Here is a 27,401-nt window from a genome sequence, read left to right on the forward strand (position 1 = left end):
CGCCTCGGCCTCCCAAAGTGCTGGGATTACAGGCGTAAGCCACTGCACCCGGCCCTGGAACACATATTAATACCACATCTATGTAAGTATAATCCAAAGAAAGTTAAACACCACCTCGCATTTGATAATGCCTCCTTGTATAAATCTAACATCAAATAAGCCTAATAAGTCTCTCTTGGACTTCAGGGAACCCAATATCCAAAAAAGTTTGAGGCAAAAAGACTGAACTTAGAACTTGCAATTTTGCTTTCAGAAAGTTTATCAAATATCAAAGGTTTAAAAAACTTGATATCACAAAATATGATCATAGGTCACGATAAAATAGTCATTTAACCAAAATGAAAAAACAAAAATGTTTACTCTTTGATAGAGAGGAGACAGTTTCCTAAACAAAAATACTTAATAAAGACGGCACAAAGCTAACTAAATCTGTCTCTTCCCTCTCCTTTGTTCCCTGCAGTTTACTCAAAAAGTAAACAAAAATATTTTATTATCTCTTATTAATATCACACACAAATTCTGTTCAAAAGAGAAAATCAAATGTTACCTTTGTATGTTTCAGTACTGCTATTTTAGGGTTCATTTCTTAAACAATTAAAAGGAAGTTTATGTATTCAATCCAGCATGTACTGATTCAGCACTACTATGTGTCAAGAGATGAATAAGAAGTATATTCTTTTTTTTTTTTTTTTTTTTTTTTGAGACAGAGTCTTGCTCTGTCTCCCAGGCTGGAGTGCAGTGGCACGATCTTGGCTCACTGCAAGCTCCACCTCCCGGGTTCATGCCATTCTTCTGCCTCAGCCTCCTGAGTAGCTGGGACTACAGGCGCCCGCCACCACACCTGGCTAATTTTTTGTATTTTTAGTAGAGACAGGGTTTCACCCTGTTAGCCAGGATGGTCTCAATCTCCTGACCTCGTGATCCCCCAGCCTCGGCCTCCCAAAGTGCTGGGATTACAGGCGTGAGCCACCGCGCCCGGCCTGGAAGTACATTCTTATTTCTAAGAAGCTTACAATCTAGTGGTGATGAATAACAAGGAAGCCAATGAATATGAATAATGAGTGCTATAAAAGAGGAATAGATTACTGAACAGGTTACTAAAAACGCAGAAGCAGTTCATCTAATTTAAGAGGCAATGAAGCATCCCAGAATACATCTTGGGTCACAGAAGACACAGTGGTCCCGAAGACAAACAGGAAATTGTAAACATGAAATAAAGGAAAGCTGTCTAGTTAAGCAACCACAGTAAAACTCTTGTATACTCAAAATTCAGAATCCAGAGCTTTCCACATTTCCAAATTTCCAGTTCTTCTCCAGATATGGTTCCTCAATCTGAGCATCAATAGAAAGCAAAAACAGTGAAAGAAGGTAATGGGAAACTTTACAATGGATAAATCAGGTTGACAACATCTAAGACACTAATCAATTTTAGCATCAAAAAAAGAGACAACCAGACATTATATGAATCCTGATATGATACAACAGGAAATATTAACAACACTACTAATAAATATTCTTGCCAAAAAAATCAAACCTGAACATAATCAACTTCAACTGCCTGTTACCAACTACCAGTTTAATGGAAATACAGAAGACACAGGAACCTGTTAATGTGACCATGAGGATGCAATTAGAAAAATCCAGAAAACTTTCTTTGGGATAGATGACTCAGTGTTCTCAACAAACGCTTCGCAAGAAAATAAAATAAGAGGATGAGGCTACATATTAAAAGACACTTCAGGACTATATCAACTAAATGCAATGTTTGGATGATGCTTAGATCCTAGTTTAAAAAAAACAAAACTTAAAATATATATCCTCCCCAACCACTTGAATGTATTTCTGTCACTATAGTTTGCCTTTTCAAGAATTTCATATAAATCATAGACCATATATATATATATATATATTTGGTAGGGCTTCTTTCACTTAGCATAACTAGTTTGAGAATCATCCATGCTGTTGCATGCATGTATCAATGGTCTATTCCTTTTTATTGTTAACAGACTGTTAACATAACAGTCTATTAGGTGGCTTACCACAATTTGTTTATTCACCTACTGATGGACATTTGGGTTGTTTCCATTTTTCACTATTATTAGTAAAATTACTGTTAAGTCATGTACACTTGTATGAACATATGCTTTCATTTCTCATGGGTAAATACCCAGAAGTGAAATGGCTGGGTTTTATGGTAGGTGTATGTTAAACTTTTAAAGAAAATTGCCCAACTGCTTTTACAGTGATTATACTATTTTACATTCTGATCAGCCATGTATGAGATAGAATTATTATTAATCATTGTTAATTATTTTTAGTTGAATGGTAGTGTGGTTATGTGTTTTTTTATTGTTGTTGTTGAGAGTCTTTTAGAAATCCATCCTGGCTGGGGGCAGTGGCTCACGCCTGTAATCCTAACACTTTGGGAGGCCGAGTGGGCGGATCACGAGGTCAGGAGATCAAGACCATCCTGGCTAACACGGTGAAACCCCATTTCTATTAAAAACACAAAAAATTAGCTGGGCGTGGTGGCGGGCGCCTGTAGTCCCAGCTACTTGAGAGGCTGAGGCAGGAGAATGGAGTGAACCTGGGAGGCAGAGCTTGCAGTGAGCCGAGATTGCACCACTGCACTCCAGCCTGGGCCACAGAGCACACAGTGAGACTCCATCTCAAAAAAAAAAAAAAAAAAAAAAAAATCCATCCTACAGATAAAATGAGATTACATTTAGGATTTGCACAGAATAGGGAGTACCAATGAAGTAAGATATGCTGATAATTGCTGAAGCTGGGTAATTGTAAAGTTTATTATACTATCCTCTCTGCTTTTTTATATGATTAAAAATTCAGTCAGGCGCAGTGGCTCAAGCCTGTAATCCCAGCACTTTTGGAGGCCAAGGCAGGTGGATCACCAGGTCAGGAGATCGAGACCATCCCAGCTAACACGGTGAAACCCTGTCTCTACTAAAAGTACAAAAAATTAGACAGGTGTGGTGGCACGTGCCTGTAATCCCTGCTACTCTGGAGGCTGAAGCAGGAGAATTGCTTGAACCCAGGAGGCAGAGGTTGCAGTGAGCAGAGATGGCGCCACTGCACTCAAGCCTGGGCGACAGAGTGAGACTCCATCTCAAAAAAAAAAAAAAAACAAAAACAATTCCTGTAAGTTACAAGAAATAGGATACCTGACTATTTCAGTGAACAAAGCCAATTCATGGGAGACATACACATTTAAGGCAATGTTCTGCAATGATACAGAGAAAATGGCATGTCTCTTGCTTTTAGGCCTAGAGGGTGGTGTTCTCTTCAATGACTGTATATGAAATCGACTTTGTTTCAGTAAGTAATGTGAAAGCCCGGGGAGGGAGAAGAGACAGAAACAAAAACAGACGTGTGTAGAAAGACTACATGCTGTCCCTCCTTCCCACTCCATACTCCTGGATTTGGGTATAGGGAGCAGGATGCATAGAAGAAGAAAAAATCAGGAATAAATATGGAAAAAATAATCTCTCTCCTTTTAGAATATCCCCCAGCAATCACTGAATGCTTCCACAAAGGTGAACCTGGGAGCTGGGGATTAACAGTATTAAACGTTTTTACTTTATGTCCTCTTTATACCAAATTTTGCATCTCATAAGTATTACTTTAAAAATAACTTAAGGCTTGCCGGGCGTGGTGGCTCACGCCTGTAATCCCAGCACTTTGGGAGGCAGAGGCGGGCGGATCATGAGGTCAGGAGATCGAGACCATCCTGGCTAACACAGTGAAACCCCGCCTCTACTAAAAATACAAAAAATTAGCCGGGCGTGGTGGCCGGCGCCTGTAGTCCCAGCTACTCCGGAGGCTGAGGCAGGAGAATGGCGTGAACCCGGGAGGCGGAGCTTGCAGTGAACCGAGATCGCGCCACTGCACTCCAGCCTGGGCGACAGAGCGAGACTCCGTCTCAAAAAACAAACAAACAAACAAACAAAAACAACTTAAGGCCAGATGCAGTGGATCATGCCTGTAATCCCAGCACTTTGGGAGGCTGAGGCAGGCATATCACTTGAGGCCAGGAGTTTGAAACCAGCCTGGCCGATATGGCAAAATCCCATCTCTACTAAAAATTAAAACTATAAAAATTAGGCAGGCGTGTAATCTCAGCTACTCAGGAGGCTGAGACACAAGAATCACCTGAACCTGGGATGCAGAGGTTGCAGTGAACAGAGATGGCGCCACTGCACTCCAGCCTGGGAAACAGAGCAAGACTCTTGTCTCAAAAAATAAATTAATTAATTAAAATATCACCAGTAGGCTGGGCATGATAACTCATTCCTGTAATCCTAGCAATTTGGGAGACAAAGGCAGTTGGGTCGCTTGAGCCCAGGAGTTTGAGACCTGCCTGGGCAACGTGGTGAAACCCTGTCTCTACAAAACATACAAAAATTAGCCGGGCATAGTGGTGCACACCTGTAGTCCCAGCTACTCAGGACGCTGAGGCAGGAAGGTCACTTGAGCCCAGGAGGTTGAGGCTGCAGTGAGCCAAAATTGCACCACTGTATTCCAGCGTGGGTGACAGAGAAAGGCCCTGTCTCAAAAAAAAAAAAAAAAAAAAAAAAAAAAATCACCAGTAATTCAACCACTTTTCCTCCCATGCAGTTTAGTTTTTCTTTGTTGTTTTTTATTTTTTTGAGATGGAGTCTTGCTCTGTTGCCCAGACTGGAATGCAGTGGCACGATCTCGGCTCACCACAACGTCCGCCTCCTGGCTTCAAGCGATTCTTCTGCCTTGGCCTCCCGAGTAGCTGGGACTACAGGTGCACGCCACCATGCCTGGCTTATTTTTGTATTTTTAGTAGAGACGGGGTTTCTCCATATTGGCCAGGCTGGTCTCAAACTCCTGACCTCATGATCCACCTGCCTTGGGCTCACAAAGTGGTGGGATTACAGGCGTGAGCCACTGCACCCAGCCTGCACTTTAGTTTTATATGCTGCATTTTGTCATTAATATTATATTTTCCTACATATTAAAATATTTTTTTTGAAAATATGATTTAGGGCCAGGTGCAGTGGGTCATACCTGTAATTCTAGCACTTTGAAAGGCCAAGGCGGGAGTAGCACTTGAGCCCAGGAGTTTGAGGCCAGCCTGGGCAACATACTGAGACCCTGTCTCTATAAAAAATAAAAGAAAAAAACTTTAAAAATTATGTGAGCATGGTGGCACGCGCCTGTAGTTCCAGCTACTTGGGAGGCTGAGGTGGGAGGACAGCTTGAGCCTGGGAGGTGGAGGCTGCAGTTAAGCTGAGATTGTGCCACTGCACTCCAGCCTAGACAACAGAGCAGGACCGTGTGGAGGCGGGGTTGGGAAGGGAAAGCCTCTGCATAACCAAAGAATCAACAAAGTGAACAGACAGTATCTACAAACTATATATCTGACAGTGGACCGATATCCAGAATTTATAAGGATCTCAGACAATCAGACAACTGAACAAAAACCCCCAAATAATCCCATTAAAAAACAGGGTAAGAACACAAATAGACATTCTTCAAAAGAAGACAAATGGCCAAGAAGCATGTGAACAAATGTTCAATATCACTAATCACAGAAATGCAAATTACAACTACAATGAAATATCATCTTACACCAATCAGAATGGCTATTATTAAAAAGACAAAAAGTAACAGATAACAAGGATGTGGAGAAAACGAACTCATATACTATTTGTGGGAATGTAAATTAGTACAACCTCTATGGAAAACAGCACAGAGATTTCTCAAAGAACTAAAAACGGAACCACTATATGATCCAGCAATCCCACTACTGGGTATCTACCCAAAGGAAAATAAATCATTATATCCAAAAGACACCTGCACTCATATGTTTATTGCAGCACAATTTATGGTAGGAAAGATATGGAATCAACCCGTGTCTTATCAACAGAGGACTGGATAAAGAAAATGTGGTACATATACAATATGGAATACTATTCAGCCTTAAAAAAGAATGAAATAATGTATTTTGTAGCAACATAGATGGAACTGGAGGCCATTATCTCAAGTAAAACAACTCAGACACAAAGACAAATACTGCATGTCCTCACTTATAGTAATGTGTACATACGAAAGCAGTGTGGAATAACAGAGAATGGAGACTCGGAGAGGTAGGGGTGGGAGAAAGGTGGATGATGAAAGCTTGCTTGATGGGTAAAATGCGTGTTGCTCTAATGATCCATGTACTGAACCTCCTGACTTCACCACATGCAATACATCAATGTAGCAAAATTGCACTTGTATCCTATAATCCCAGCTACTCAGGACGCTGAGGCAGGAGAACTGCTTGAACCTGGGAGGCGGAGGTTGCAGTGAGCCGAGATCCCATGACTGCACTCCAGCCTGGGCGACAGAGAGAGACGCCATCTCAAAAAAAAAAAAAAACCCAAAAAACAAACAAACAAAAAACCCACAAATAATTTTTTTAATTGTAACTGTCAAATGACTATGTATTGGGAATTCTGCAAACCACACTGCATTCCTCAAAAGCAATTCTATTTTGTGGAATATACAAAATAGTTATGGCGACATGGAAATTGATAATAAATGCAAATAAATTTAGGGTCTAAAAGTAACTTTGTGATTTATGAACATTTGATTTATAAATCTTTACCTTACTTGCTATATGAGAAATCAATGTGTATCTGATTTTTTAAACTACGTGTGCATGCTTATCTAAAATGTGTCTCAAAATAATAAAAACTGGAAAGGGGTAAGCACATTCTGGCTTCAGAGAAAAAATAAAATAAAAAGATTCATTAAAAAAAGATGTTACACATGTATCTTAAACATTTCAATTTAAAATCTAAAAATCAGCCAGGCGTGGTGGCTCACACCTGTAATCCCAGCACTCTGGGAGGCCAAGTGGGATGGATTACCTGAGGTCAGGAATTCAAGACCAGCCTGGCCAACATGGTGAAACCCCGTCTCTACTAAAAATACAAAAATTAGCCACACATGGTGGCGCCTGCCTGTAATCCCAGCTGCTTGGGAGGCTGAGGCAGGAGAATCGCGTGAACCCGGGAGGTGGAGGCTGCAGTGAGTTGAGACTGCGTGACTGCACTCCAGCCTGGGCAACAGAGCGAGACTTTGTCTCAAAAATAAAATAAAATAATTTAAAAATGACTGGGCACGGTGCCTCATGCCTGTCAATCCCAGCACTTTAGGAGGCCAAGGTGGGTGGATCACTTGAGGTCAGGAGTTCAAGACCAACCTGGCCAACATGGAGAAACCCAGTCTCTATTAAAAATACAAAAACCTGCCAGGCGTGGCGGCAGGCACCTGTAATCCCAGCTCCTCGGGAGGCTGATGCAGGAGAATCACTTGAACCCAGCAGGCAGAGGCTGCAGTGAGCTGAGATTGCACCACTGCACTCCACCCTGCGTAACAGAACCAGACTCCGTCTCAAAAAGAAAGAAAGAAAGAAATCTAAACATAATGTATGATGCATCATCTATAATTTATAGTTTGGGCTTATTTAAAGTGGCTCAAGAACTTGATACATTATCTGTACAAAATCCTAAACTGTTACAGTTTTACTTCATTTATGTTTAGCTTTCTAACCTACACTTTGATATACAGTTTTTCAGGCATTTGCCTTTGTCCAGACTACCCAAAGCATTACAATTAATTTCATGGAAACAATATATTTTAAGTTCCTATTTCCAATTGCTGTCTTCACTAAATTGGGAACTAAGAAGCTTGGCAAATGTGGCAGAGATAGACTGCTGCTCTCTACAAAGGTTTTTCCAACTTAGACTCCTGCTACTAGAGGTGGAGAACAACCACTATTTGCATCCATGATAACACAAGATTCTGTCTCATCAACGTTTTTACCTTTGAAAATCTGACAAATGATGAACAATGTCATGTTTTAGTTTGCTTTTGAAAAATTTAATGTGAAGTTGTATTTTTCTTACGTTTAAACTGAAAAGACTAGGCAATATGGTGTGACAGAGAAATATAAGTCCTAGAGTCAGACTACCTGGGTTTTAGTCCTGTTTTAACCATTTATTAGTTATGTACCATCTTATGCAAGTTACCTAATCTCCTATTTTCAGAATAATGCTGTGAGGATTAAATAATCCACTTACCACAATGTCTGTAAATCACTCTGTAAATGTTAGTTATTATCAAGTTATACACAAACATCACCTACGAGGCAAGTTGCCTTTGGTGTAAGAAACATGATTCGTGGTATTAGCAAACTTTAATATCAGTTCCTAAATTTGTTGTATGTTTCTATATGTGCATATGTAGCACAGAGAAAAGAATGAAAGGAAAGGGTTATTTCTAAATAGTGGTATTACATTCCTTTTTTCTGTTATTTTTCTATAAGATTAAGATTGAATCGTTGTCTTTGGCTTATTTTTATCAATTTTTACCAGTAAAAAATATTACATTTTAAATAAAAGAATGAGGTTTATTTTATTATCATTATTTTTTGAGACGGAGTCTTGCTCTGTTGCCCAGGCTGGAGTGCAGTGGCATGATCTCAGCTTACTGCAACCTCTGCCTCCCAGGTTCAAGAGATTCTCCTGCCTCAGCCTCCCTAGTAGCTGGGATTACAGGCACACGCCACCACACCCACCTAATTTTTTTATTTTTAGTAGAGACAGGGTTTCACCATGTTAGCCAGGCTGGTCTCAAACTCCTGACCTCAGGTAATCCATTCGCTGCCTCAGCCTCCCACACAAAGTGCTGGGATTATAAGTGTGAGCCACCGCACCCAGCCGAGTTTCTTTTCTTGACACAAAAAGAGAACGATACGCTAATAGGAACTGATAAATTAAAGCTTCTTAAGCCTTGCAACATACAAATTCTTAACTTATGTAAAGGAATATGAAATAATTTTAAAATTATGAAATTCAGTGACCTAAACCATTCTAAGGTAGAATTTTTGGTGGTATATACAGCTACATCATAGCATGTAATACTTTCCTACCTAACTCCTGTTCAGATCCTTAAACTTCCCAATCTTTCCTGCTGTGAAATTCTCACCATCATCCCACAGTTTCTAGTGGGAGAAATAGACAAACAAGCAATTATAATACAATATGTCAAGCACTGAGATATCCCTGAGGATTTATCTAACAGCTTAGGGAAAACAAACAAAAACTGCTCTTGGAGTTAAACTATGAAATAATAGATAGTGGTTTAAAGCAAAGATACTTAGAGTCATTTTACAGAAAGTAACAGCTTCTAGTCCAGCAGGACTTGCTGAGTAGTCTCAATGAGTGTTTCTCTACATTTTAATCAATGTGTAAAATTTATTTCCATAACTAATACAAAAGTGTTCCAAAAAAATACTTTGCGCTAAACAGATCATGTGACCCAGTGTATAGCAGGTGGAACTTATCACAAAGAACAACAACAACAACAAAAAACCCATAGTTTAATGTTAAACCAGATTCAAAGAAAGATTACACAGTTCCATAAATGTGACATTCCTTTTTTAGGTATATTTGGTCAAGAATTGGGAAGAGGGACTGGCAAGGGAAGCAAAGACTTGTAGTCAAAAAGTAACAAGGTAAATGGAATGTTAAACTGTACTTTTTATAAAATATGAGAAACTATTATATAGGTACAGCAATGATACATTCTGTTGACCTTGCTAGTTTTGTTTTGCACTCATTTAATCCCATTTAATCTGATTGAAGGTTACCATTTTGAAAGAATGTGGCAATTAAACGGGGCGCGGGGCATGGATTCTGGGGAGGAGGTGAACACTGGAAGAAGAACAAAGAGAAATAGAGACAAATACAGGCAGTGCTACCTTTTGTCCAGCAAAAGGGTACCCCATCAGGTTACCTGTATTGTCTACTATACTTGTTAGGTTTATTCCTATTAAGAAAACAGATTTACCGGCCAGGCGCGGTGGCTCAGGCCTGTAATCCCAGCACTTTGGGAGGCTGACGCGGGCGGATCACGAGGTCAGGGGTTTGAGACCAGTCTGGCCAACATGGCAAAACCCCGTCTCTACTAAAAATACAAAAATTAGCCTGGTGTGGTGGCATGAGCCTCGAGTCCCAGCTACTCTGAAGGCTAAGGCAGGAGAATCTCTTGAACCCGGGAGGTGGAGGTTGCAATAAGCCTAGACTGCGCCACTGCACTCCAGCCTAGATGACAGGGCAAGACTCCCATCTCAGAAAATGACAGACTATAGATTTACCAAATTACAGAGCCTGACATTATTAAATACTCAAATCATAAAACTAAGTCCCCTCATCCTGATTCCACATGTGTCCCGAGTTGGCTCCTTCCGGTGAGTTCTTGGTCTTGCTGACCTCAAGAATGAAGCCGTGGACCTTCGCGCTGTTACAGCTCTCAAAAATGGTGTGTCCAGAGTTTCTTCCCTCTGGTGGGTTCGTGGTCCAGAGTTTGCTCCTTCCGATGTGTCCGGAGTTTCTTCCTTCCGGTGGGTTCGTAGTCTGGCCGAATTCAAGAATGAAGCCGGAGGACCTTCGTGGCAAGTGTTCCAGCTCTTAAAGGTGATGCGGACCCAAACAGTGAGCAGCAGCAAGATTTATTGTGAAGACGGAAAGAACAAAGTTTCCACGGTGTGGAAGATGACCCGAGCGGGTTGCCACTAGGGCTAGGTGGCCAGCTTTTATTCCCTTATTTGACCCCGCCCATGTGCTGCTGATTGGCCCATTTTACAGAGTGCTGATTGGTCCATTTTACAGAGTGCTGATTGGTCTATTTTTACAGAATCCTGATCGGTGCTTTTACAATCCTCTAGCTAGACACAGAGCACTGATAGGTGCATTTACAATCCTCTGGCTAAACAGAAAAGTTCTCCAAGTCCCTACCCGACCCAGAAACCCAGCTGGCTTCACCTCTCACCTACTCAGAACAATTCAAAGTTGATATCTCAAGGGTTTAATATTTCCTGAATGATGATTCATCACACCACTTTCTCTCTCTCTCTCCTTTTTTTTTGAGATGAAGTCTTCCTCTGTCTCCCAGGCTGGAGTGCAGTGGTGCCATCTTGGCTCACTGCAACCTTCGCCTCTCGTGTTCAAGAGATTCTCCTGCCTCAGCCTCCTGAGTAGCTGGGATTACAGGCGCATGACACCACGCCCAGCTAATTGGTTTTTTTTGTATTTTTAGTAGAGATGGGGTTTCACCATATTGGCCAGGCTGGTCTCGAACGCCTGACCTCTTGATCCACCTGCCTCAGCCTCCCAAAGTGCTGGGATTACAGGCGTGAGCCACCACGCCCCGCCCACCACTTTCTCTTAATTCAGTTTTCCACCGTAAGCTGATTTGAGAAATAACGTCAAACTCGGGAAAGCAGATCAAGCATGAAAATAAAGACAGATGTCTGGAGATTCAGTGGGTACAATACTATATCATTTCAATTAATTTGGATCAAACTGAATTCCAACTCTCTTATGACTGAGATACCCCGAAATAAAAATTACAAAAGAGATGCCAAGTGGGAATTAGCTTTCCTACTACCTCTTCCTCAGTGTTTTTGTTTGGTTTTGTTTTGTTTTATTTTGTTTTTTGAGACAGCGTCTTGCTCTGTCGCCAGGCTGGAGTGCAGTGGCACCATCTCAGCTCACTGCAACCTCTGCCTCCCAGGTTCAAGCGATTCCCCTGCCTCAGCCTCCCAAGTAGCTGGGATTACAGGTGCACACCACCACGCCTGGCTAATTTTTTGTATTTTAGTAAAGACAGGGTTTCACCATGTTGGCCAGAATGGTCTCGATCTCTTGACCTCGTGATCTGCCCTCCTCGGCCTCCCACAGTGCTGGGATTACAGGCTTGAGCCACGACGCCCGGCCTCTTCCTCAGTTTTAATCAAGTCCACTTAGATTACTACATTAGGGAACTGGGACTAATAATGGGAAAATAAAATTAAAGAACTAGGTAGATGTTTATCACCATCCATAGTTGTGGACCTAGAGGCTTTTCAAAAAACATAACTATGCCTTATACTGGAAAGTAGGGAGAAAAAAGTAAGGTAGCAAAACACTATGTTACCACTTAGGTTAAAAAGTGTGTGTCTGTGAGGGACTACTTGTATATTCACTAAATATCTTTCAAAGGATATGAGAGAAACTGGGGACAAAGGTCACTTCTAGTGAGAGGATATGTGTGGCTAGGGGGTGAAGGGAGAAGACTTTTCACTTTTGGGCCTTTTGAATTTTGTATAATGTGCAAGTATGTTTTAACTTAATTATAATGTATTAGAGTATTATATACATATTTTCTTAAATGGCTATATAAACACCTGAATCTTTGGGAAGACTTAGGACTTCTTACGCCTAGAAGTAGATGGTTATGATTATTCTAGCATGTTTTGGTGAATTCGCCAAATTCCAATTTACTTTCCCTGTTAGAATAACCCAGTATTTTCTGGAAATATTCAACAGGGAGGAAAAAATACTTGATTCTGTTTTAATTGTCTTCTTGGACTCAGAAATGGAAAATATATATACAACTGGCCCTCTGTATCTGTGGGTTCAGCATCTGTGGATTCAATCAATTCCCAATCAAAACTATTTAGAAAAAAAATACATCTCTACTGAATATGTAGACTTATTTTTCTCATCACTATTCCCCCCATAATACAGTATAACAACTATTTACATAGCATTTACATTGTACTAGATATTACAAATAATTTAGAAATTATTTAAGGTGTATGGGAGGATGTGCAAAGGTTATGTGGAAATACTACACCACTTTATATCAGGGATTTGAGCATCCTTGGATTGTGATATCATTGGGAGGTCCTGGAACCAATCGCCCATAGATAATGAGGGATCAATGTATACATACATAAAACATTGTCACTTTAAGGATCATTTTTGACCCTTGTTTGCCTACTAAAGGTATTTCTGATACTTTCAAAACCAATAGACTCTCTACATATGAGAGGATATACCAATAAAGTAGTATTCAACTCTCAAAACGATGAGCTAATATAAATTAATTCGAAAACTCTATCTTCATTATTTGGACTAATGTCACCACCCTACGACACTTGTGCCTAATTTCTACAGTACCAGAAGTCAACAGGGTTAAGTATACCCTAAGCCTTGGAAAAAAGGGTAGATCATCCTTTAAGAATTAACAAAAATGATGCTAGAGACATTCAAAATCTTTTTATAACAACGGTTCTTAAACCTTTCTTATGTTCCAAAACTTGTGAGGATTATATTACATCCCCAACAGTTACAGTGGTTGGGCACCACCATATCTCCTAGGCTGAAATCAGAACGTATATTAAGGTTTGAAAATGCCTCCTCTCTCAGGGAACACTTTCTTCTCCAACAGAAGAATCACTTGCAGGCTCAAGAAAATATGACTCCTGTGTCCAAGTCTTAACTATAACAAAAATTAACATATTAACTTTCATTTAAGAATAAAATCTCGGCCAGGCAGAGTGGTTCACGCCTGTAATCTCAGCGCTTTGGGAGGCCTAGGTGGGCGGATCGCCTGAGGTCCGGAGTTCGAGACCAGCCTGGCTAACATGGTGAAAACCCATCTCTACTAAAAATACAAAAATTAGCTGGGCATGGTAGCAGGCACCTGTAATCCCAGCCACTGGGGAGGTTGAGGCAGAAGAATTGCTTGAGCCCGGGAGGCAGAGGTTGCAGTAAGCCAAGATCGCGCCATTGCACTCCAGCCTGGGCGACAGCAAGACTCTGTCTCAAAAAAAATAAAAATAAATAAATAAAATCTCTCATCATACTGTTTCACCTAAACTCTGGATTCAAATCTCCAACTGCCTACTAGCCAACTCCACATGGATATCCAATAGTCATCTATTCTTGAACTTAACATATTAAAAATAGAACCCTTAATATCCCCCTCTCAAATCTGCTCCTCCCAACAGTCCCTAACTCAGTAAACGGAACCATCCTCCTTCCAATTTCTCAAGCCTGAAATAAAGGATTCATCCTTGATTTCTTTTTTCCTTAATAACCTACATCCAATTTGTTGACTTTGCCTTTATAATATATTCCCAAGCTGTCCGTTTCTTTCCATTTCCATTACCACCATTCTAGACCAAACCACCAACTCCTTTAGACTATAATAGCTTCCTAAATGCTTCAGCCACACTGGCCTTCTGTCCTTCAACATTTCAAACTTATTTCCATTTTGTGGCTGAGCCATTCTTTCTGCTTAAAATATTCCTCCCACACACTCACCACCCAATCAAGAATAACCCCACCCTCACAATCATTCTCTATAGCAGTACCCTGTATTTTTCCCCCACCACATTTATCACCATCTGGAAATTAGCTTATGCACTTATTGCCCATGACCTCTCACTAGACTGTGAGCTCCATGAGAGCAGGAACCATGTTCATTGTACCTAGAATAGATACACCTATTCTGGTATCTATTTTTTCTTTTTTTGAGATGGAGTCTTGCTCTGTCTCCAGGCTGGAGTGCAGTAGCACGATCTCAGCTCACTGCAACTAACTCAAGGACAGAAAACCAAACACTGCATGTTCTCACTCATAAGTGGGAGTTGAACAATGAGAACACATGGATACAGGGAGGGGAACATCACACACCGGGCCCTGTTGGGGGGTGGGGGGCTAGGGGAGGGATAGCATTAGGAGAAACACCTAAAGTAGATGACGGGTTAATGGGTACAGCAAACCACCATGGTATGTGTATACCTATGTAACAAAGAGCACATTCTGCACACGTACCTCAGAACTTAATTAAAAAAAAAAAAAAAAAGAGCCAGTGTGTGTGATTCACTCCCATTACCTTACCTCTAACCATCAACAGGTAACCAATAACAGGCCAGAAAGTTAAGACTCCCCTGTCCACATTGCTAAGCAAGGAAAACTAGGAGCACAGGCCCAGACAGCTCATGTGTAACATGAACTGAGGAAAAATAAACCTCTGAAATAAGCCACTGAGATGTGGGTGCTGTTTGTTACTACAAAATCACCCAGTCCATCCAGACTGATGAACTGTTCAAGCAATGCTGTGGGCACAGAATGATTCAGTCAGTCCCACTAAGTGGTTACTTGCAATGTAAACTGATGTCACTAGATATACATATTTAATTCCTTTCTTATTACAGTTGTCCCTCAGTATCTGAGTACGACTGGTTCCAGGACCACCTCAGATACCAAAATTCGTGGATACTCATGTCCCCTAGTCAGCCTTCCATATTCATGGCTTCCATACAGAGAACCCATGGATGCTGAGGGTAGACTGTATTACCTAGTTTCCAACAGGTCTGTCAACAAGGATCGAAAAAACTGTTTACATGGAGTTTTAAGGAATTCTTGTCTCTAATGCTATTTTTCATTAAATGGATAATTCACTCAAACAATGAATGCCACCCATACAGGCTTCTTGAAAAACCATCTGCCAGACTTTCTTCAACTGGAAACATACTTTGCAGGCAAGAATAACTGCTTTTTGTTTCCTTATTTTCTATACCAACTATTCAATAATTAAGTAATTATTGAGTACAGGCCACTGTAAGGGAAAAGAATAAAAAGGTAGGTTGCCTAAAATGCAGAAGTCCCTGAATGCTAGGTCAGGAATTTGGACTTTATCTTGTAGACAAAATTGACTTACTGAGAAACTTTGTATACGAATTATATGTGAAAAAACTATTCTTGACGATTATTTATATGGCAGTTGTGGAACAGGAAGGCGAAGAGGGACAGTTTTTTTTTTTTCCTTTAAGATGGAGTCTCGCTCTGTTGCCAGGCCGGAGTGCAGTGGTGCAATATCGGCTCACTGCAACCTCCGCCTCCCGGGTTCAAGTGATTCCCCTGCCTCAGCCTCCTGAGTAGCTGGGGCTACAGGTGTGCACCACCACACCCAACTAATTTTTTGTATTTTAGTAAAGACGGGGTTTCACTATGTTGACCAGGATGGTCTCGATCTCTCGACCTTGTGAACTGCCCACATAGGCCTCCCAAAGTGCTGGGATTACAGGCATGAGCCACTGTGCCTGAAGAGTGCCAGTTTTTAAATGCTATGCCATGAATCCTCCATGGATGAAAGGCCAAATTTTAATCAATACATATAATTCATTTTTGCTACAACAGTAAATGTCCTGTTACTGATTATATTAAGTGTAGCACAGGGAATGGCTAGGACATAGGTTTTTGAAAGTAAGAGTAAAATGCATACTGAAATGTCAAGCTGGCACTTAAGTATGTGGTGATGGTCAAAATCTTACTCTGTGAGTAAGAGGGGCAGCCAGGGCAGTAATCGCTTAATAGTTCTGAAAGGCAATTAAGTGAACAATAGACGCTTTGCTACTGCTGGGAGGTATTTTTACATTGTAGGAATGATGGGTTGTACTCCGGTTGGTTTGCATTTTGAATTCCTTCAAGATACTCAGAGCATCTGCGCAGTACTCCAACAAATTTTATCTTTCCCCAGCAACCCATTCCTTCATTTCTTCACTTGTTCAACAAATATTAAGTACATGTTACAGACTAATTACTATTCTACGCACTAGGGAAACATCAGTGGACCAAACAAAAATCCCTGCTGTACTGAAGCTTATATTCTACTGGCCTTTAAATTCCATCCTAAGATTTCTTCCTCAACCCTATCATATAAGTAGCTTTTAAAAATGCCTTTAGAAGAAATAATCTATGATTAATCACACTAAGATGTAAAAGATATCCAGAGGCCTCTTCCCCACAGGTCTCCCTCCTCCCCAAAGAACTCCCCTCAATAAGTAACTATTTTATAGATTCTCGACCTTGGAGATAATTTCAGATGAGATTAAATCACTTGCCCAAGAACCCTTAGTTACTAACAGGCTTAGCGTTGTGACTTACAGTAATAGTGCCTTTCCCACTGTAACACCAAGCTGTGCATCTTAAGAGTATGCCAGTGAGCAGAGGAGATGCTAGAATGAGCATCTCATGACTCATACATAGGTGGTAGGTTTCTGGGTGACTTGCTCAAGGCAAAAAGAATTTCAGACAGTATACAAAACTGAAGGAGAGAGAGGTAGTTACAGGAAGCAAAAAAGGGAGTCCTTTCAAAATACCTTTTCTCTCATTTCTACCCTCATCATGCCCCAAGAACAAGAATGGTAAATATAATGCAGAAGTCTCCAAAGTTAAGGGGTATTAAGCTGGTAGTGAAAAAATACTTAGATGAGCAAGAAATAGTAAACACGGCATTTGAACCTGGCAAAGAAAAGTCAAATTACGCCGGGCATGGTGGCTCACGCCTGTAATCCCAGCACTTTGGGAGGCCGAGGTGGGCGGATCACCTGGGTCAGGAGTTCAAGACCAGCCTGGCCGACATGGCGAAACCGCGTCTCAACTAAAAATACAAAAATTACCCGGGCGTGGTGGTGGGTGCTTGTAATCCCAGCTACTCAGGAGGCTGAGGCAGGAGAATAGCTTGAAGCCGGGAGGCGGAGGTTGTGGTGAGTCAAGATCTTGCCACTGTACTCCAGCCTGGGAGACAAGAGCAAGACTCCGTCTCAAAAAAAAAAAAAAGAAAAGAAAAGTCAAATTACACCCTTCCAATTTAAAAAGTGTATGCTCCCAGTAAAAGTACCATTTGTATTAGGTTTAAGGTGTTTAATTAAAAAACATTATATTCCTAAATACATTTTCCAGAAAGCACCAAATTAACTAACATAGATCAACAAATATAATGATCGATAAAACATCAACATAATACTGACTAGTGTAATGTTATGATGCATCTTGTTACTAGACAATACTTTTTTTTTTTTTCCCCCTGAGACAGGGTCTTGCTTTGTCACCCAGGCTGGAGTGCAGTGATATGATCATGGCTCACTGCAGCCTCCAACTTCTGGACTCAAGGAATCCTCTCACCTCAGCCTCCCAAGGAGCTGTGACTACAGGCGCATGCCACTACACCTGCCTAATTTTATTTTATTTTATTTTTGAGATGGAGTCTCACTCTGTCGCCCAGGCTGGAAGGCAGTGGTGCGATCTCGGCTCACTGCAACCTCTGCCTCCTGGGTTCAACCGATTCTCCTGCCTCAGCCTCCCAAGTAGCTGGAACTACAGGCATGTGCCACCACGCCCAGCTAATTTTTTGTATTTTAAGTAGAGACAGGGTGTCATCGTGTTAGCCAGGATGGTCTCGATCTCCTGACCTTGTGATCCACCTGCCTCAGCCTCCCAAAGTGCTAGGATTACAGGCATGACCCACTGGCCCTAATTTTAAAATGTTTTGTAGAGATGGAGGTTTGGTATGTTGCCCAGGCTGGTCTCAAACTTCTGGGCTCAAGCTTTCCTCCTACCGTTGGCCTCCCAAAGTGCTGGGATTACAGGTGTGAGCCACACCGGTCTGTGGCTGCACTGAAGTGCAGTGGCACAATCTCGGCTCACTGTAGCCTTGACCTCTTGGGCTTAAGCGATCTTCCCACCCCAGCCTCCCAAGTAGCTGGGACTACAGAAGCATGCCACCATGCCTGGCAAAATATTTTAAATTTTTTGTAGAGATATGGTCTCGCTATGTTGCCTAGGCTGCTCTCGAACTCCTGGCTTCCAGAGATCCTCCTGTCTTGGCCTCCCAAAGTGTTGGGATTACCAACCCTGCCTAGCCCCACCATCCACCCTTCTATTCAGTGCCCTACATAAATCCTGCAATTGTTAGTTTTTTGCAGAAGCTTTACCCAGTTCAGTTCTGCATTCATCCACTGTACTAATGAAGAGTGTCATATATATTTTTTGTTGTTAATCTCATAACCCAAACTAGATTAATCTCCCTAAGGTTGGTTGTCCTGGCACATTTTTTATTTTATTTTTATTATTTTTTATTTCAATAGGTTTTTGGGGAACAAGTGGTGTTTGGTTACATGAATCAGTTCTTCAGGGGTGATTTCCAAGATTCTGGTGCACCCATTACCTGAGCAGTGAACACTGTATCCAATGTGTAATCTTCTATCCTTCATCCCCTCCCACTCTCTTTCTACCAAGTCCCCAAAGTCCATAGTGTCATTCTTGCGGCACATTTCTTTTGTATAGCCAATTGGGTCTACCACCCTGTTGGGCATACAGGCAATCGAAAGCTTTGTAACTGATGAATGACATTTAAAAGCTCTGCTATAGATAAGTATAAACTGCTGATTTCTTACTAAGTGATTTTGCTTTTGAAATTTATTCCTTGTCAAGGAGGTATTAGTTTAAGTATAACCATTTCAAGTACAGAATAACCACTCAATAAGTTTTAGGGATGAAAACATTTAACATGTAATTTTTTATTTTACAGTAATACATAAGTTGCTAAGACTAACACTTTCAAAACTTTCAGGAAAGGATATAAAGGAATTCAAAACATAAATGATAACACACATAAAGCTTATGAACTCCATTTATCTTAAAATAGTCAATGGATTTTTTGCTCAGGCACAAACCTTAAGTATAATCATCAAGAGCAGAAAACTTGAATGAATGGTGTGTGAATGAATGTATGTGTACACAAAAGCACACTCAGGTCTCCGAAGCTGAAGTAAATGAAATGAAAGGGCTTTGTAAACTAAAAAGAGCCACAGATAAAGGAGGTAGTAGAGCAGCAGAGTTAAAAGCGTGGAGCCAGCCTGCTTGGGTGTTAATTATATTAGCTGTGTAACCCTGTATGGTACAAAAGTTACAATACTAAAATTTCCTGTGCCTTAGTTTCTTCCCTGTCAAAATGGGGACAACAGTATATATCCCAAAGTAAAGCTCTTAATACGCCCAGCGCATAGAAAGCACAAAATAAATATTGCCCATCATTATGATCACACTGGCTAATATTATTATTGGCTAATATTAGTTATTAGCCAAGTAAAAGCCTCAATGGATGACGTTTCAATTCAAGTCTGAAGCTGGCTATCCAAAGAAACTCCAAAAAACCAGCAGATTTAAGCTATTAGGTGGACTAGTTTCTCATATTTCTCCCAAGTGCTGAACTGATGATTATTACACACCTAATTTCTCTTACAATTTTTTTTTTTTTTTTTTTTTTTTTTTTTTTTTGAGACGGAGTCTCGCTGTCGCCCAGGTTGGAGTGCAGTGGCGCGATCTCGGCTCACTGCAGGCTCCGCCCCCCGGGGTTCACGCTATTCTCCTGCCTCAGCCTCCCGAGTAGCTGGGACTACAGGCGCCCGCCACCTCGCCCGGCTAATTTTTTGTATTTTTAGTAGAGACGGGGTTTCACCGTGTTAGCCAGGATGGTCTCGATCTCCTGACCTCGTGATCCACCCGCCTCGGCCTCCCAAAGTGCTGGGATTACAGGCGTGAGCCACCGCGCCCGGCCTACAATTTTTTTTTAATCAGCAAAGAAACTGACATAGGTACCTCTGTTTTCAAGGAACTTTATAAGCCACAAGAAAACAAACCAACTCTTTGTTATCTCCATATTTAAGCAATTTAAGAGCGTAGTAAAAGCCTAGATACTTTACAGAACAACTTTTCAGAAAATACAGTAAGGTTTTTAAAGTTGCAATCGACAATTCTTATGCAATTATGTCAAGTTTTTGTCCTGCGAAACAAAAGCTCATCCGTCAGGAATCCGAGGACCCGTCGGAAAATAAGGAAATGCCTGGGCCGGGCCTAGGCGCTCTGCGGAAAACCTGTCCTCAAAACAGCTCGCCCCACACTCGTTCTGTCCTTCCCCTTCCCCAGGTGCAGCTGTCGACTCCACCCGAAGATAAATAAGTGACAACAGGTTCGGTCCACGCCTCTCCCGGTCCAGTCCCCTGGAGCCCCCCAGCGCCCGCCGCCCGACCCTCCCCGCAGGGGCCGGCAGAGGGGCTCCGCCCCGGCCTTGCCGCCCCGCCCCGGGACCCGACAGCGCTGCCGCGAGCCCGGCCGAGCCGAGGCCGCCGCGGGGCCTGCAGGTGGGCCCAGGGCGCGGCCAAGCCCGGCTGGAGTAGCCCTGCCAGGACAGGGCAGCTGCGGGCGCGGGGCTCGCACCGGCTCGGCAGTCACTTACCGGCGCCTCATGGTACCGCGGCGCCTCAGCCCAGCCTCGGCGCTGACGACCAGCGCCCGGCAGCCTAGAGAGTCCCTCGGCTTCTGGGCCGAGTCCCACTCAGGGCCATTCAAACGCGGCCGCGCGCGCGGCCCGCCGGGATAGCTGGCGCTGTGGGCGTCTCGCGGGCTCCGCCCAACGTTGGCTCCGCCCCTCTGGGGGTCGCTAAGCGCCGGAGGGGAAAAGGACCTGTGGCCACAGTGCCCCCTGGTGGCCAGAGCTTCGCATGGTAGCCTTGCTGTGGCGCGAGAAGTGATACTGCGATAGGAACTGAGGGTGGGTAAAGGTCAACGAATGACCGACCGTGCGCTAGGAACAACCTAGTGTGGGAGACCGTGCCTTAGTGGTGTACCAGGAGGTGCAAACAATTTCCTATAAAGTTGTGGTTCCGGGAGAGATTTATTCATTCACACCTATTTAAATACACTAAGGGTCTGAGCACAGTGGCTCACACCTGTAATCCCAGCACTTTGGGAGGCCGAAGCAGGAGGTTCACCTAAGCCCAGGAATTCAAGACCAGCCTGGACGACGTGGGAACAACTACCCCCCACCCCCCACCTCCGCCCCCGTCTCTATAAAAATAAAAATGATACTAATAAACGCTCTAAGGCATAGTTTCTAAGAGCATGGATTGTGGAACTATGTGACCTTGAGCAAGTCACATAAACTCCTAGGTGCTTTGCTTTCCCCTTCTGTAAAATGGGGACAATAACAATAGTATCTGTCTCTTAGTGTTGTGAGGATTAAATGAATTAATACATATAAAATGCTTAGAGGAGTGCCCGGCATATGGTAAGTCCTTTGTGTTTGTTAGTCATCATTTTTTTAGTTCCTATTATGTGCCAAACTTTGTGCTAGACTCTTAAGAACACAAGAAATGTACATGATGCAGAACCTGTCCTCAGGAAGCTGGTTCGGTCTTGTTGGGATGGGGAACACTAAATTAGATTATGAGGTTAGGGTTGGGTCTGTAGATGATGAACTTTTAATTACTGAGGGCAGTTCTCTCTATTAGAACCAGGCTGCTCACCTTCATAGATAAGCCACCGGTCAAGGTTAGCCAAGCTGTGACAGGAGCAAGTTTGTCTATGGTGGTTCTCTCGCCCCTTGCAGAAACCAACCAAGCAGTGCCTTTGATGGAAATACTTCCTCACCACAAGACTACATCCCTTGGCTTGCTTTTTCAGGCACTCATTTCGGAACTCAAGGCTTGCCTAGGGAGCAGGCTGCTTAAGTTTGGTTTAACAATCTTTTTGAAGGCCCGCCATGTGCCAGGCAAATTGTGCCTGGTGCTGAAAATCGCCTGAAGCAGCTCTCAGTGGCTTGAAAAACAGGAAAAGAGATCATTCCAATATACTGCAGTGATAAAAGGTATCTCCTAAATGCCGTGGGAGTTCCGAGCAATGGGAGGCCTGTCAGATAAACTGATCAGAACTAAGATGTCATCAGGTTGTTATAACTTTATGTATTTTTCCTCCCTAGTAACAGAGTCCTTACTTAATCAAAAAAAAAAAAAAAAAGTAATGTTGAAAATTGAGGCAAGACCTTAGGGCAGTGGGAAAATAGTTTTAGGATATTTGGCATAAGCAACACCTTTGAGAGCTTCTCGATTGTACCAAGCATAAGCAAGGCACATACATGCCTATGTGTGGGGCCACATCTGTTAACAGGTGGTACTGTTGAGAGTGTCCAGCTAGGTGAGTAAAGGAAGCTGGAGCCCTAGGTTCCATGTATGTACAATAAAGAATATTTCCTGAATATGACTTCCACTAAGTAGATGTGTTGTTTTAAAGAAAATAAAAATTCAACACACATGGATGAAGTCACTTTCTCTCAAGTCATTTCTTCATCATCATGAACAGGAATTTCTTGATGACCCACTACGCAAAAGGCACTGTGCTGGCCTCTCATCAGAAGAATAGAGTAAAAAGAGTGTACTATATGATCGTTATCCTCAAGGGAGGCTAAAGAGTTAAGACAAGTAATGGAGTCCTGGAACTCAGGGAATCTGCTGTGTTAACACAGATGAATCTCAGCTAATACAAGGCCTCCAGTTGCTGGAGGCCAGAGAAGAACCTTGATATTCTCATTTCTGGAGCTTGTTAGGGCACAGGATCTCAGGCAGGTTAATCTCCAGAGCCAAGTTATAAAGTTTGTATCAGTGATGGGCAGCCCAGGCCCCCACATCTCATAATTTCACATAAAAATAAGGAAAACTGCCTTTGCATTGCTACTTTTGGAATATATACAAATACTGTCATTTTAGTGATGAAAATGCAAGGCAACTTTCTTCACTGATACTTTTCCTATCAATAAAGTTGAATTTTTCCCCCTTGGGGCTCAATAAAATTTGAATTCTTACAAAAAAAGGTACAGCCCATACATTAAAAAAATCCCTACATCAGTGCTTGTGTACAAAAAGGTGGTTTACTGATAGCCTTCGTGGTGGGCAGTCTCCAAGGGCATCTACTCCTCTGGCCATTCCTTCATTCCTTCCTTCTGAAAGAACGGGCAGCTAAGTTAGCCTTCCTGCCTCACATCCCCCTCTCTACGGGGTGCAGAAGCATTCAAGGACACAGTGTAGAGTGACCCACATGAGAAAAGAGCTGCCATGCAGTCCTGTGTACACTGCTTGATGGCAAGCAGGGGAGGGATGGTGGAGCTGGGCCTGATGAACCGGAGAGGACAGACAGGGTGTTCCTGACAGAGAGGGGGAAATGCAAAGTAAGTTCTAGTACTGCAGTCTATTCTGATTTGAGTGGAGGGAGAAGTGCTTGCAAGAGTCACAGGAGTGAAGACTGAAAAGGTACGTAAGGCACCTGATAGGTTGCGAAGACCTGGAATTATCAAGCAAAGTGTTTGAGGTGCAAGGAGACAGCAAAGACAATTGAGCAGGGGAATGACTAAGTCAGTTCTTTAGAAGGATTGATCTGTTTGGGAGGCCAAGGTGAAAGGATCGCTTAAGGCCAGGAGTTTGAGACCAGGCTGGGCAACATTTCAACACCTCAACTCTACAAAAAATTTAAAAAATAGTCGGGCGCATACCTGTAGTCCTAGCTACTCGGGAGGCTGAGGTGGGAGGATCACTTGAGCCAAGGAGCTCAAGATTATAGTAAGCTATGATTATGGCACTGTAGTCCAGCAAGAGAGCAAGACCCTGTCTCTTAAAAACAAACAAACCAAAAAAAAAAAACAAGAAAAAGAAGAAGAAGAGTTGATTTGTTAGCAGGATGCTGGATGGCCAGGGGTAGGGAGGAAAGACTGATGACAATAACATTAGGTATAAAAGTGTAGTTCCGTCTAGGGTCCTAGGAGCCGTATCATTTACTGCATTGTATGTCATTCTCATTGAGACCAATGCCGATTCTGACAAAGAACAATGCCTGAAGGGACCTAAAAGACAGCAACAGCTCACCCATTCCACACTGCTCAGCCTCAGCACCTTTGGAAAATTCTAGGCAGTTGACTTTAGCAGTCAAAGTGAGAAGTCAATCCCTTTTTTCTGCTCCTCCCTTCCCTACCTTCCTTTGCAGGCTGTGGAAGGAAGTAATGGCAGAAGCAGTAAGCAAAAAAAAAAAAAAAAAAAAAAACCCAAAAAACAAAACAAAACCCCTGGTAGTGTTTTTTGCGGGGTGAAGGGTGGGTGGTAGGGAGGTGTTGAGTGATGGGGGATCCTATTTTTAAGATAGCTTGTTTCTGCTACATCTACAGCCCTCTATTGTAAATCTACAACTGAGATCAGGTGACCCAAAAACATTTATGACTATGATAATATTTGGTATTTATAGACTTTCACATCTGAATCTCAAGAAACCATCTCTCTCATCCTGCAAGTACATTTCCTGCAATTAGACTATACTGTCACCAGGTGGAACGTGGTGGGGGCAGCATGTTAGACTAGCCTTGGAGCAAGGCTCATCTCTATTTAAAACCTAGATTGCTACCTTTGGGCCCTTTCTACACCGGTTTTTACCTTAATGTGCAATGGGGATAACACTCTCCTCTCAGGGGCTGTTGGGAAATGCGATAACCTATATAAAACATATACAACAATGCCTAGAGCAGTGATTGTGTCTCTCTCTGAAAAACTGAGTTTAGTGATTTTTCCAAGATAGAGAAGAATACAATATGGTTGACTGCTGCCTTGGAAAAGGGAAGTCCTGGAATTAGACTACCTGGGGGTCAGGGTGCAGGAGAGGGTGAAGTGTCAACGTTGGGGGTGGGGTCAGGAGGCACGGAACAGACTCACTGTGATGCTGATGGCCTGGTAACCAGAACAGGGTACCTGAAAAGTCCTATCATATGCAAAACAAATCCAATTATGTATGCAGTTGCTGGTGGAGGTGGTGGGGGGAGGGGAGATGTTCAGTACAACTGGGACCCCATAACAGGTGAAGTACAGAGGAGTTCCTGGCGAGCAGGCAAGCAGGAAATAAAATGCGCTAGCAGTTAGCAGGGCAACAATCATCAGAAGCAGAAAGTCCTTGGGAAGAGGACTTAAAAGAGCAAAGCAGGTCCCTAGCCTCAAGAGACAGGAGCAGTAGAAAGATTACTAAGACACTTCTTGGAGCCGGACACAAAGGCAGAACCGCTCTTGCAGTAACACAATTGAGCCTGAACCTAAACTGGCTTGAGTTACTTCCCCAACTTAGCTCTGTGTTCTTCAGAACATCAGTTCTAAGAGATGTTGATAGGTTCAAAAAAGAAGAGAAAAAGAAGAAAGTGTTTTCCTTGGCCACAGAAGTTTGGTAACTGCTGAAGTAAACAAATATTTCTTTACTGTTGCACTTCTCGGTCTTTAAAAACCTAACAAACATTTTTTGTCAATTTTTAAAGAAAGATACATGCAGTGTTTCCTAAACTTATCTGAACGCTTAATCCTTTAAATGGGAGAACACAAATACTATTAAGAATTATTCTTATCTAAGAAGAGTATCAGGACTAGTCCAGGTCCTGGAGAATAGGGTATGGCTCCAGCAGTAGGCTGGGAGGAGAGGACTGTGGAAGCTGGATTAGGCATGGTGCCTCATGATCAGGGCTGGATGAAAGCAACAGGCCTGAAAATCTGGCAGAGCTATAAGAAACATTTTAAAAAACCGAAATAAAAATGTACTCATTCTTTTTCCTGTGCCTTTTCTAAAAAGTAAAAATACCGCTCTTCATGAAATAGCATGTTATAAAACAGTATACAGTATTAAATAAGTCTAAATATTAATTTTTAAAGTCTGGAAACATCTAAATCAAAATGCTCATGAAAGGTTTTTTCTTTGGCATGATAGGATTTGTTGGTTATCATCTTTTTTGCCTATTTGTATTTCTCATTTATATAATAAATGTATTGCTTTTAAATTAAAGTTACTTTTAAAAACCATTTTATTAAAGAAACCAATCATAGCAATTGGGAAATTAAGTAAAACTTTTTGTGGGCCTAGTGTGGTGGCTCACGCCTGTAATCCCAGCACTTTGGGAGGCCGAGGCGGGCGGATCACGAGGTCAGGAGATCGAGACCATCCTGGCTAACACAGTGAAACCCCGTCTCTACTGAAAATACAAAAAATTAGCTGGGCGTGGTGGCGGGTGCCTGTAGTCCCAGCTACTTGGGAGGCTGAGGCAGGAGAATGGCATGAACCCGGGAGGCGGAGGTTGCAGTGAGCTGAGATCATGCCGCTGCACTCCAGCCTGGGCGACAGAGTGAGACTCTGTCTCAGGAAAAAAAACAAAAAAAAAAACACTTTTCATGTAAATGTTTTAAAGTTTAGGATTTAATTCTGTAACTATGGCAATATTATTTTACCTGTTATTATTTTATTGTTATCATTTCTCCTTAAGCTAACCCTTAATACATCTGAATGGACTCTCTTTTAGTAAGAGACGTATTTGTTTCTTAGGGTCGCTGTGACAAAGTACCACAAACTGAATAGCTTAAACCAACAGAAGTATATTATCTCACAGTTCCGGAGGCTAGAAGTCCAAAATCCAGCCTCCAGAACAGGACCATGCGCCCTCTGAAGGCCTAGGGAATAATCCTTTGCCTCCTCTTCCTAGCTTCCTCGGCTTGTAGCTGCATCATTCCAATCTGTCTCCATTCATCACATGGCCTTCTTCCCTATGTGTCTGTGTGACCTCTTCATATAAGGATGCTATAGTCATCAGATTTAGGCCTCACTGTAATCCAGTATGACCTCATCTTAACCAATGTATCAGCCCAGACCTTAATTGCAAAGATCTGATGTGAGACTCTGGGTGGATACGAATTTGGGGGTGGGGAGGAAATTATTCAATTCACTGAAAGACTCTAGCAATGATTTAATCAATAAACCCTTAGAACTGTAAATCAGTACATTTTAGAGAGCCTATTATTTGAACCCATCAACATTTTAACTGTATAAAACTGTGGGAAGAAATCCTAA

The 27,401-nt window shown here is 42.2% G+C and overlaps 1 protein-coding gene across 7 annotated transcripts in view; it reads right to left on the minus strand.

The window, feature by feature from the left end:
• KATNBL1 (katanin regulatory subunit B1 like 1) overlaps positions 1 to 21,148 on the minus strand; it is a 70,179-nt gene extending 49,031 nt beyond the window's left edge. For 2 of the 7 annotated variants that reach the window (XM_055363240.2, XM_055363239.2), the window contains exon 1: positions 20,953 to 21,110. The gene's annotated coding sequence lies outside the window, so the exon portion shown is untranslated. Of the gene's footprint in view, positions 1 to 8,968; positions 9,119 to 20,952 lie in introns of those variants that run through there. The other 5 variants (XM_063698451.1, XM_063698450.1, XM_019011302.3 and 2 more) reach the window with 4 other exon arrangements.
• Between the last annotated feature and the right edge of the window lie 6,253 nt (positions 21,149 to 27,401).

This window comes from Gorilla gorilla, chromosome 16 (assembly GCF_029281585.2).
Source record: "Gorilla gorilla gorilla isolate KB3781 chromosome 16, NHGRI_mGorGor1-v2.1_pri, whole genome shotgun sequence".
Classification (NCBI taxonomy): Eukaryota; Metazoa; Chordata; class Mammalia; order Primates; family Hominidae; genus Gorilla; species Gorilla gorilla.